Raw genomic sequence first — 10,684 nt, 5'->3', positions numbered from 1 at the left:
GTATATATATAAAATAGATACAGATAGAGATATAAGCAGAAAGACCTGATAGGCACCTGAAGTGGGGCTGTGGTACTATGCATAAAAACTGTCCAAGTCAGAGGCAGGTTGAGGGGAAGTAAAATGGGGTACAAAAGGTATCTGTTACCAAGATGTATTTCACCAATCTGAAAACAGTGTCTGTGCTCTTCACAGTGGCAAGAAGTGTCTTAGTCTATTGCCTATTAGCCTATTGCAGGGAAAATGACTTTATTGGGAAAGCAAAAACAAAAAAGAATCCCAAATATTAGGACTAATGATATCATCAAGGAAGACAAATAAAAAAGAAATCAACACCTACCTGGCTGCTGTCCAGGCTTGATGCAATAAAAGTGCCAAAATGTTAAATGTTTTAATTACATACAGTCAAGCCATGGACTAATGAGAATAAAACCAATTGAATACTTATCAATCTGGGGGGAAAGGGTGGAGGAAGTTTAAGCTAAACTTATAAGTAATATAAGAAATCACAAATGAAAATATCTGTACATCTGAAACAGATAAAATGTAGTAAAACATTAGATATAAAATATAAAGCCAAAATTTATCTGTTTTTAATTAATAACAAATTATGATCATATTATTTTAACTTCTCTTTTCCATTTGATTTAAATAAATATTGTTTTTCTGGCCAAAACAATGACACTAATGTCAATGTGGACAAAAATAATAAATGAATTAATGAATCTGACTCTCTGTCAAAGTGTAAAACTTGAGAAACAAGTACATGCTTGTAATTTGCAAATAGAGTGATTTTACTGGGAGCTATGATCAAAAGAGACTCCTTGTTAAATAGAGTCTGAACTGTTGCTGGGAAACCACAGAATCACCTTAATCTATGTTGTAAAACTTCTTTCTATTCAGAACATAATCAGCGAAAAAGTGCAAAGCCATGTATCACCGCTTCCCCTTGAATTATTTCCTATAAGGCCAGGTGCCGTGGCCCATGACTATAATCCCAGCACTTCGGGAGGCTGAAGTGGGAGGATTGCTTGAGCTCAGGCGTTCGAGACCAGCCTGGGCGGGCAACGTGGTGAAACTCCGTTTCTACAAAAAATACAATAATTAGCCAGGCGTGTTGTGCACGTCGGTAGTCCCAGGCTGAGGTGGGAGGATTGCTTGAGCCCAGGAGGTTGATGCTGCAGTGAGCTGTGATTTCACCACTGCACTCCAGTCTGGGATGACAGAGTGAAACCCTGTCTAAAAAAAAAAAAAAAAAAAAAAAAAAAAAAAAAAAAAAAAAAAGAAAATGTCTGTAATCCTTCAAGAGTCTTGCTTTTGTTAGTACTTTTTCTACCTAAATGTCTTCCCCTATTTTTTTTCCAGCTAAATACTTCCCATTCCTTAAGAAACAGCTCAAATCTATTTTCTTGGGGAAGCTGTTTTGTCTCCTTTCCTGATTCCATCACCCCCAGTCCTGGGAAACAAATCTCCCTTGCCTCAGGTCTCTCAAAATTCTGGAGCTCCATTATAGCTATTTATTATCTCCTTCACCCCCACTAACTTATGAAATCTTAAATGCAGAATTCATATTCAATTCATCTTTGAATTCCTACTGCATCTAAGAAGAGTAATTTGCATGAAGTGTGAGTTCTAAACATATTTATTGGCTCAATAAGTTAAATAAACTATAAATTATTTGTTGCTGTTTGCTTCTGTATCTTACAAGCCACTTGAATCTCTACACATAAGAAATTTAGTTCTTTCATTAGTCTGATTCATTTAATAACATATTTTTCACATTAATTCACAAATTACTTATTGTTAATCATTGGCAATTTGAACTTGTTCAAGTTTATCTAATGAGAATAGATTCTCAGAAACTTCTAGTTGGGCCAATGATAGGATTAATAAATGATAAGGGACAGAATTTTCAAATGAAACAATTGTCTCAATTTTTTTGAAAATAGAAAGCTTATAAATGAGTTTGTGAGCACAGATAATAGTTCTTTATTTATTCTAGATATGTTTGTAATTATGATATCTTCATCTATAGAAATTATTGAAAATTTAGTTGTGATTCTTGCCAGTCAATCTTTCTGAAAGTGATTTCTAAATAGTACAGGGAATTGGGAGAGAAAGAAACTTGCTTGACTCAGCCAGTTGGCAGAAATAAAACGCTCATATTCTTCTTTCTCTATTTCTTCTCTGTAATGGCATTCAGAGAAGGCAAGTATCACTCTGTAATCAAGGAGACTGGAATGAAACCTCTTTTTGAAAAATGTATGGTTTTCTCAGTTTAATCACTCTGAATCCACACAGCATATGTTTACATTCCAAAAATAGTGGTTATAAAGAAAGTCCGCAAAGAGCTGGTTTCTGTAAGATATTCTTTATTCTATTACGCTAATACGACAACCTGGAATGCTAAATCTGCAAAGTTTTTCCAAGAATGCATAAAAAGGTATGAACAGAATTAGCTAAGTTTGCCACTGGTTTCTAGTCTCTGTAATCATATTATCATCAACTTAATTATGGTCTATAAGACATATTTTGGAAGGTTTTTTATGAACATTTAAGCATTTTCTCAGGAGGACCTAATATTAAATCTAGAAAACATTACCAAGCTATAAACTTTTCCAGACATTTCAAATGACAGATTTTTGTCTAAGAAAAACAGCATATCTATAGGGTCAGTATCTTAATCTGTGGGACTGACTCTCAAATGCCTTTGGTGATATTTTATGTTCTAGACCAATATGGTAGCCACAAGCCACACATGGCTATTGAGCACTTAAAATATGGCTAATCCACACTGAGGTATGCTTAAATATAAAATACAGTTAGATGTTAAAAGACTGGGTATGAAAAAGAGTAAAACGTCTCATTAATAATTTTCATATTAGTTGAAAAAAATGAAAATATTTTAGATATATTTGTTTTTCTTTTTTCTTTTTATAAAAGATATTCAAAAATTTAAAATTAAATATGTGACTTGTGTTTGTGACTCATATTTTTATTGGACAGCATTGCTCTATACTTTTACCTAGTTTTGCTCAAATTAGAAATTTTTTTTCAGGAATATACAACTATTTATTTTTAGGGCTCAGGATTTCACTAACTGTGAGTAAGTCGGGAAATTTAAAAAAACAATGACCAATGACTGATTATTCAAAGGTGGGCCAGTGTTTGAGAGGTACTAGTTTCAAAAGTTATCTTTTCTTTTATCATAGTTGTTTTCAGATAGTATGAAAATATTTTCACTTAATCTGCATTCAGTACTCAGATACCAAAATTATGCTTGGTTGTGTAATATGAAATACACATAAATGTTATGAAACGCTGATCAGCAACTATGGAAAGCCATATTTAGCATGCCATTTCTCATTTCACAAATAATGACTACTAATCACATCCAAGCATTAATACTCTAACATCAAGATAACACAAAAATAAGTGAAGAATTCAGAAAAGAATAATAAGTCTTTAAAATAAGATCACTATAAAGAACTAGAATGAAGTTATTAAATTAGAGTGATATTCCTACCTTCTTATCATATAACGTAATCTACAAATTATTTTTTAGTGACTGGTGTAGAAGGGTAATGTTTAAATGTTAAAAATATGATGGGAATTTTTAAATAAGTTTTTAAAACCAGGTTTTTGCAAGTCCTTTACCTGCTCTGTCTTTGTGAGAAGTAACTATTTCCCAGTGTCGTCTAATAAAAAGTGCAAAAGCAATGGCACACCAGTAGGAAACAGATAGTTTTGGAGGTGCCTATCAACATACAAAAGTATATTGCACCTTCATCAAATTTCCAAATTCGTTTTTAGACTGTGCTTGTTTGCTGTAATTTCATCCACTAGAAATTATTCACAATCAGATACTTAGCATTCAGATCCTCTATCTGTGTTATTTAAACCAGAGGAAAAGAGCCATGAGCAGTGGATAAGCAGTGTGACTCCCCCTGCATGGCTATGTTGCTAGGGAAACCACTTCCTTCTAATCCTCATGTTCAGCTTGTCCATCCCACTATCTGCCATCATTGCTCCTCAAGAAGGGCAACATCACAGTGTAGCATAAGAACAAGAAACAAAAAAGACAAAAACCAGTAGATTATCCTGCTGCACACAACATTTCTCAGAAAATCTGCGTGGCAGTGACTTCTGGGAAATGAAAAAGCAGAGCCAGTCCCTAAAACTGCTATATGCACATGTGCTACTGGCTACAAGGTACTGCATTCACACATACAAGTATGCAAAAACACCAATTTCCAAGTCACACTTATGATAAGAGAATATAATGTGTCAGGCCTGGACAGGACAGGGCTTGGCAGATCAGCATCCCGGAGCATGCTGGGTCAGTAATGGAGCCCTGTGATCTTTCTAAGAGGGAAAGTTACTGGCTGGCAGCATGATCAGTGAAGTGACTCTGTAGTTTCTGAGAACCAGTCCAAGGAAAACTAAGACCCTGTAGGTCCTGCGGACAGTATGAGGTGTAAAACATTCCAACTACTCAAATACAAGCATCATCATGACTGAATAAAAAGAAAGCCAGCTAGTTCTGGTAAAAAAAAAAAAAAAAAAAAAAAAAAAAAAAAAAAAAAAAAGGAAGAAGAAAAAAGAAAAACAAAACCATAGCCCACAAAGGCAACTGTTCTCATAAATCGAACATTAACTTCCTCCTGGCTATCTTAGCAACCTACTGACAGAGCCAAACTGACTCTACAAAACAAATGAAACTTTGGAAAGCTATAATACACAGTAGCTAATTTGAATTAATGCAATTAAAATCACAGTTCTACTCTCATCTGTATATAAAACACCAAATAGTTTCTCTACTTTTGTTTTTCTCTGCTTTTCTAGCATTTATTACATGTGTGTACTGTATATGTTTGTTAAATTGAATTGAATATACAAGATCTAGTATGGCAAAGGGTAAACAATGTCTACCAAATTCTGAAGTCAGTTGGCGATATAAAAATGCTGCAGTCATAGCAGATAATTATGGAACTAACTCAGCTATAAGACTGTAAAAAATAAAATATTACACTGATCTCAAAGAACGATAACTCAAAAGGTGCTTACTATGAATCAGAAGTACTAATGGGTACGGCTGGGTATGAGACCCTATTCAAAAACTCTATTCAGGGACAGGCAGTTTCTTTTATTCTTTAATAAACCAGACCACATGAGACTTAACTCCTTTATAATGTATATATATTTGTGTCTTCTTCTTGAATTATAATAGAAGGTGTTCTCTGAACATTGCCACTATAAAAAGTGCTTCCTCAGATAACAACACAAATTTTCAAAGTTGTTTTTCTCAGACTCTCAAGAGTGTCATTCTGTGCAATCATATAATACAATCACCATAATGCTACCTCAAAATTAAACAGCAATTTATCTATAGAATAAATGAAAACAGAAACAAGTTGTCTCAAGCTCTATATCAGTGAGATTCAAATTCACCCATTAGTTTCTTGACTGCTTTTATAGGCAGTGTCACTAAAGAGGAATATACCTGCTCGCCTCTTGCAAACATATCCAAACTGTCACCTGAAACTCCCGATTTACATATTTACATCATCAGTTTTGAGACTCTTAGATATACCTAAGATCTCTAAAAGAAATCCAAATTCATTTTTAAAGGATTATGTAGAAAAAAAGAGTAAATTGCTTTGCTCATATTAATTTTAATTTCCCTTTTTTCTAGATAGACACTATCTTCCCAGTGATCCAAGACTAAATACAGGATTTCCTTCCTCAAAATTTGAGAAGTTAGTTGCAAATGCAATGAATCTCTAATCCCCATGCAATGTAGGAGCTACTTAGTAGGTTATGCCAATACAAAGAAAGAATATGAGAGAGGTAATATTCAAAACTGTCTCATTGTTACTTGTGGCTGCACTCCCAAAATGCAGTTTTGGCCCTTTAGCACTAAAGACAGAGTCAAAAAGACAAATTGCTTTTTCCAAAGTTGTCTGCTTTTATTTTACTCTGCAATCTAATGTAATGGCACAGCCCTTTGTGGTGTTGTCTCCCTTATACTCATAATATTCATAATACGAGTATGAAGTTTCATTTTATTGTTAGGCATGAAACATAGACACAATTTAGTAACTTAGTTCTGATAGCCATCATGAAATATCAGCTGTTTGACCAATCAAGGCATTTATGTGTTCCAAGGGCTTGAATTAACTTGGCAGTTTGTTTGATTGGTTCAGATGTCAGTCAATGATCCAAAGACAATAGTACTATTTGAGAAGACTGCGTATATAGTCGACTAATATTTGATATGTTTACATATCAAATGGGACTAGAATATCCAAGTGTGGAATGTATACCCTTTCCTGCACCATCCTTATGCCCTATCCCCATCCCCCAATGAGACTGAATTTGGGAATGTCTCATTTAACATCTCTTGTTCCCTGCTCTCTGAGAGAGAGACAGCGGTCAGTGCAGGTGTCTAAACTCACTCAGGCAAGTCTTGAGGGAACCACTAAAAGCCAAAGATGAACTCGCATTCACAGGAGGCTGATGGGGAAGTGGTGAAGTGTCTAGCAAGCTCCACGCTGCAAAGTGCATTATGGTGGAGAGTGGATTCCGAAAGCATAAGAGGCTAGATAAGAGGAAGTGTATGTGAGAAAAGACTGGAATCTCCATTCGGGGTGTTCTTGAAATGCCATACTAATGCAAAACTACATCCTTTGAGTATTCATTTTATAAGCATTACACAATTAGTAAATATCAGGTAAATATGAAACATAGGATGTTCAGGTTATGAATTTCTTTAGATAAAATTCCCTAAACCCAATGTTTCCTCTAAAACAAAAAGGCTAAAGAAAATCACAAAACAATCTTATAACTTGGAAGAATCTGCAGTAAGGTTATGTTTATGTGCCACAATGCAGTGTACCTCCTTATCTCCTGGTAGGATGGCACCCATTCAGGGTGCACAAGATCATCCTTGCACTCTCAAGCCACAACTTGGGTAGCAGCCAAGGTTAACTAACATGAGAGCTTCCTCAAAACTTCCCTTGCCTTTTACACTTTTCTTTCTCTTCAAGCAGCCCAAAGCCACATTTTAAAAGTGACCTTCAACAGGCACAATAATTTCTTCGGTACATGGGTACATTCAAAAGCTTTGGAGGATTTAGCTGTAATAAGTAGTCCTAGCAAATATACAGACTTACGAAGCCTTTGAAGTCTCTAAAAACTTCCCTTAAATAGCCTCAACTGAAGGTTTGAGCTAGATGATTTACAGATCTTCTTGCAACCAAAAATCCTGTGATTTGGGATCCAGCAGAACTAGCTGGATGTTACAGCTTAGTGCTGTTAATATGGCTTTCCCATCTTTAAGAATATTTTTAGATCCAAAACAGGCTGCTTGAGTTGTTCAGTGATTAACTACTAGTTAACGTCCAGTATTCACTGGGAGAGCAACAAAACCAAATAAGGCAGAATGCTTTATTTCCCAAGCATAAAGAATGATTCTATACACGTTTTTCATTAAATGCAATTAGAAAACATTGAAAAGTATTGCAAAGTCACAGATATTTTCTATGACTCCAGATTGTCACTTAGCACACTCAGGACTTGTATTTTTCCTTCAAGAAACTCCTGTATTTGACTTAAAACTCATACTCTCCACATCTATTTGTGTAATTTTATAAGCAAGTTTGAAAATAATATAACAATATGTTCTTAATATCTAAGTTTTCAGTTAGAGATGTAAAATATCACAGAAATTTTCTCTGGTTGGTGAATAGATCAGATTTCTAATCAGGTTTTCACTAAGTACCTTTTTTGATGTTTTTCCGGGAGTTTTTATACTAATTACTGCCTTTCAAAATAATAACTGCATACTTAATCCTCTACCACATCTGGGGCATGATTTTTGGAGAAATTAAATTTTAAATCACCATCACAAATAATAGATACATAAATAGAGAATAATAATCAACAAAAGTGTAGAAATTCATAGAAAATCAATCTACTAAAATCAATTAGTTTGACAACCAATTCCTGAACGGCAAAATTGACTGTTGGACCAACTTTACCAAAAAAAATTCTAAAGGATATTCTAAAGTACATTCTTAAAATATTCTTTTCGAATACATATATTTACATGTCAACTTTTATTTTAGATACTGGGGGTATATGTGCAGGTTTGCTACATGGGGCTATTGTGTGATGTTGAGGCTTCAGGTATGGTTCCTGTCACCTAGATAGTGAGCATAGTACCCAATAGGTTGTTTCTTAACCCATGCCCCCTCCTTCTCTCCCCTCTCTAGTAGTCTGCAGTGTCTGTTTTTTCCCATATTTATGTCCATGTGTGCTCAATGTTTAGCTCCTACTTATAAGTGAGAACATGCAATATTTGGTTTTCTGTTCCTTCATTAATTTACTTAGGACTATGGCCTCCAACTGCATTCCTGTTGCTGCAAAGGACATGATTTCTTTTTTCTGGGTGCATAGCATTCCATGGTGTATATATGCCACATTTTCTTCAACCAATCTACCTTTGATGGGTGCCTGGGTTGATTCCATATCTTGCTATTGTGAATAGTGCAGTGATGAACAAACAAGTGCATGTGTCTTTTTGGAAGAATGATTTATTTTCCTTTGGGTATATACTCAATAGTAATAGGATTGCTGGATCAAATGGTAGCTCTGTTTTAAGGTCTTTGAGAAATCTCCAGACTGCTTTCCACAGTGGCTAAACTAATTTACATTCCACCAACAGTGTGTAAGAATTCCCTTTTCTCTTTTTCCTGCTAAGTCCCTAAAAGCAATTGCAATGACAACAACAACAACAACAAAATGGACAAGTGGGACCTAATTAAACTAAAGATCTTCTGAACATCAAAAGAAACTATCAACAAAGTAAACAGGTAACCTACAAAATGGAAGAAGATATTTGCAAACTATGCATCCAACAAAGACCTAATATCCAGAATCTATAGGGAACTTAAATAAATCAACAAGCAACAAATAAATAACCCTGTTACAAAAAATGAGCAAAGGACATGAACAGACACTCATCAAAGGGAGACATACAAGTGGCCAAAAAACACAAGAAAAAATTCCCAGCATCACTAATCATCAGAGAAATGCAAATCAAAACCATCATGAAATACCATCTCACACCAGTCAGAATGGCTGTTATTAAAAAGTCAAAAGAAATAGAATATTTTTAATAAAAATAAATATTTTAAATATCTACTTAATCGAATATTTTCTTTCCCAACATTTATTGAGGACTCAGAATACGTTAAGCACTATTTTATGTGCTTTATATTAGTTATTTACTCTTCACACAATCCTATGAGGTATATTTTATTATTACCCCCATTTACAAAGAAGGAAACTGAAGCACAGTCATGCTGAATAACTTGTCCAAGTTTACACAACCAATAAGCTGCAGAGTTTGGACCACTGTATCATGCTGCTTCATAAAATGACACTCATCGAAATTATATTAACTCATATATTTAGGACCATAATAAATATATCAGAAAATAAGGAGATTAAACCTTGTTATTACTCAGCTTTCAAATGTTTGAGTATTTTTTAAAATACTAAGAAGGATATATACATTAGATAAATGGATAAAATTTAAGGAGAACATATTCACATTTACTAAATGTATTTAAGAATATTCACTAAAACATACTACCACTTAGGATTTATTCTATTCATTAGAAGGAAGTCACCAAATCCAAGAAGTAGCAGAATTAACCTCCACCTCTTGAAGGAAGAATCAAATAATTTGTTGACATAATTTTAAATCACCATATGAGAAAATTATAATCAAGAGAAAATCTCAAATATAGATTTTCTGTGATGATTTCTTAAGGTTAAGTTTAGAAATATAATAGGTTAGATGTCCTATGAACACTTCATTGAGATTAGGGGTTTTCTTTTTAAATATTTTTTAAAAAACAGAGATAAATATTTGGTTCACTATCTGCTTTAAATTTTTCCAATGCTGAAATTTCTGAAGCCCCGGTCAAAGACCTAGACTACTTAAGGCAAGGAGCTCTTATTTGTACAATATATACAAAGAAACAAAATCTACTCCTTAATTACATTAGTAATTTGGTTCACTGATAGCCCCTTGGGCCAATTCTATGGGGAAGTAGTGGTGCTTACACTCTGAGTCATATCTCTGTATCGGGGTCCTCAGGTTTCATGAGATGATTTAAACCCTAATCCAGTTTGGAGTGTCTATAGGACATTCAGTTTATTTGTCACCTCTTAATTCTCTTAAATCTATTGTTAAATTTAGTCATTAGGGCCCCACATAGAATTTCATGAATCAACCTGGTGGAAAATTTAAGAATAGGATTATTTATCTCTTTCCAGTGTTTATTGTAAAGATCATTGTGTTATCCCTTACATTATATGGTATGCTCTTCATTAAGACCTATAGGTCTTTCTTAATCTCAGTATCAGAAAAATGAGTTTCTCTTAAACAATTGATGTATTTTTGTCTTATAGACACTGCAAATCATATTTTCATCTTTGCATTGGCAATTAGTTCAGAGTCATGTTTGCACCTACTTCTAATTCTGTGTACAGAATTTTGTGACATGATTTTGGAAACAACTTGCTCCTGCTATATTGCTTTCCCCCTGCATTCATTCTTTTGTCCAGGTTTCTTCATCATTTGTTTCAAATGTATGTTATTATTATACAG

This window comes from Mandrillus leucophaeus, unplaced genomic scaffold (assembly GCF_000951045.1).
Source record: "Mandrillus leucophaeus isolate KB7577 unplaced genomic scaffold, Mleu.le_1.0 Scaffold187, whole genome shotgun sequence".
NCBI classification, from domain to species: Eukaryota; Metazoa; Chordata; class Mammalia; order Primates; family Cercopithecidae; genus Mandrillus; species Mandrillus leucophaeus.
The sequence above is the reverse complement of the archived record's forward strand: the minus strand, read 5'-3'. Positions refer to the sequence as shown.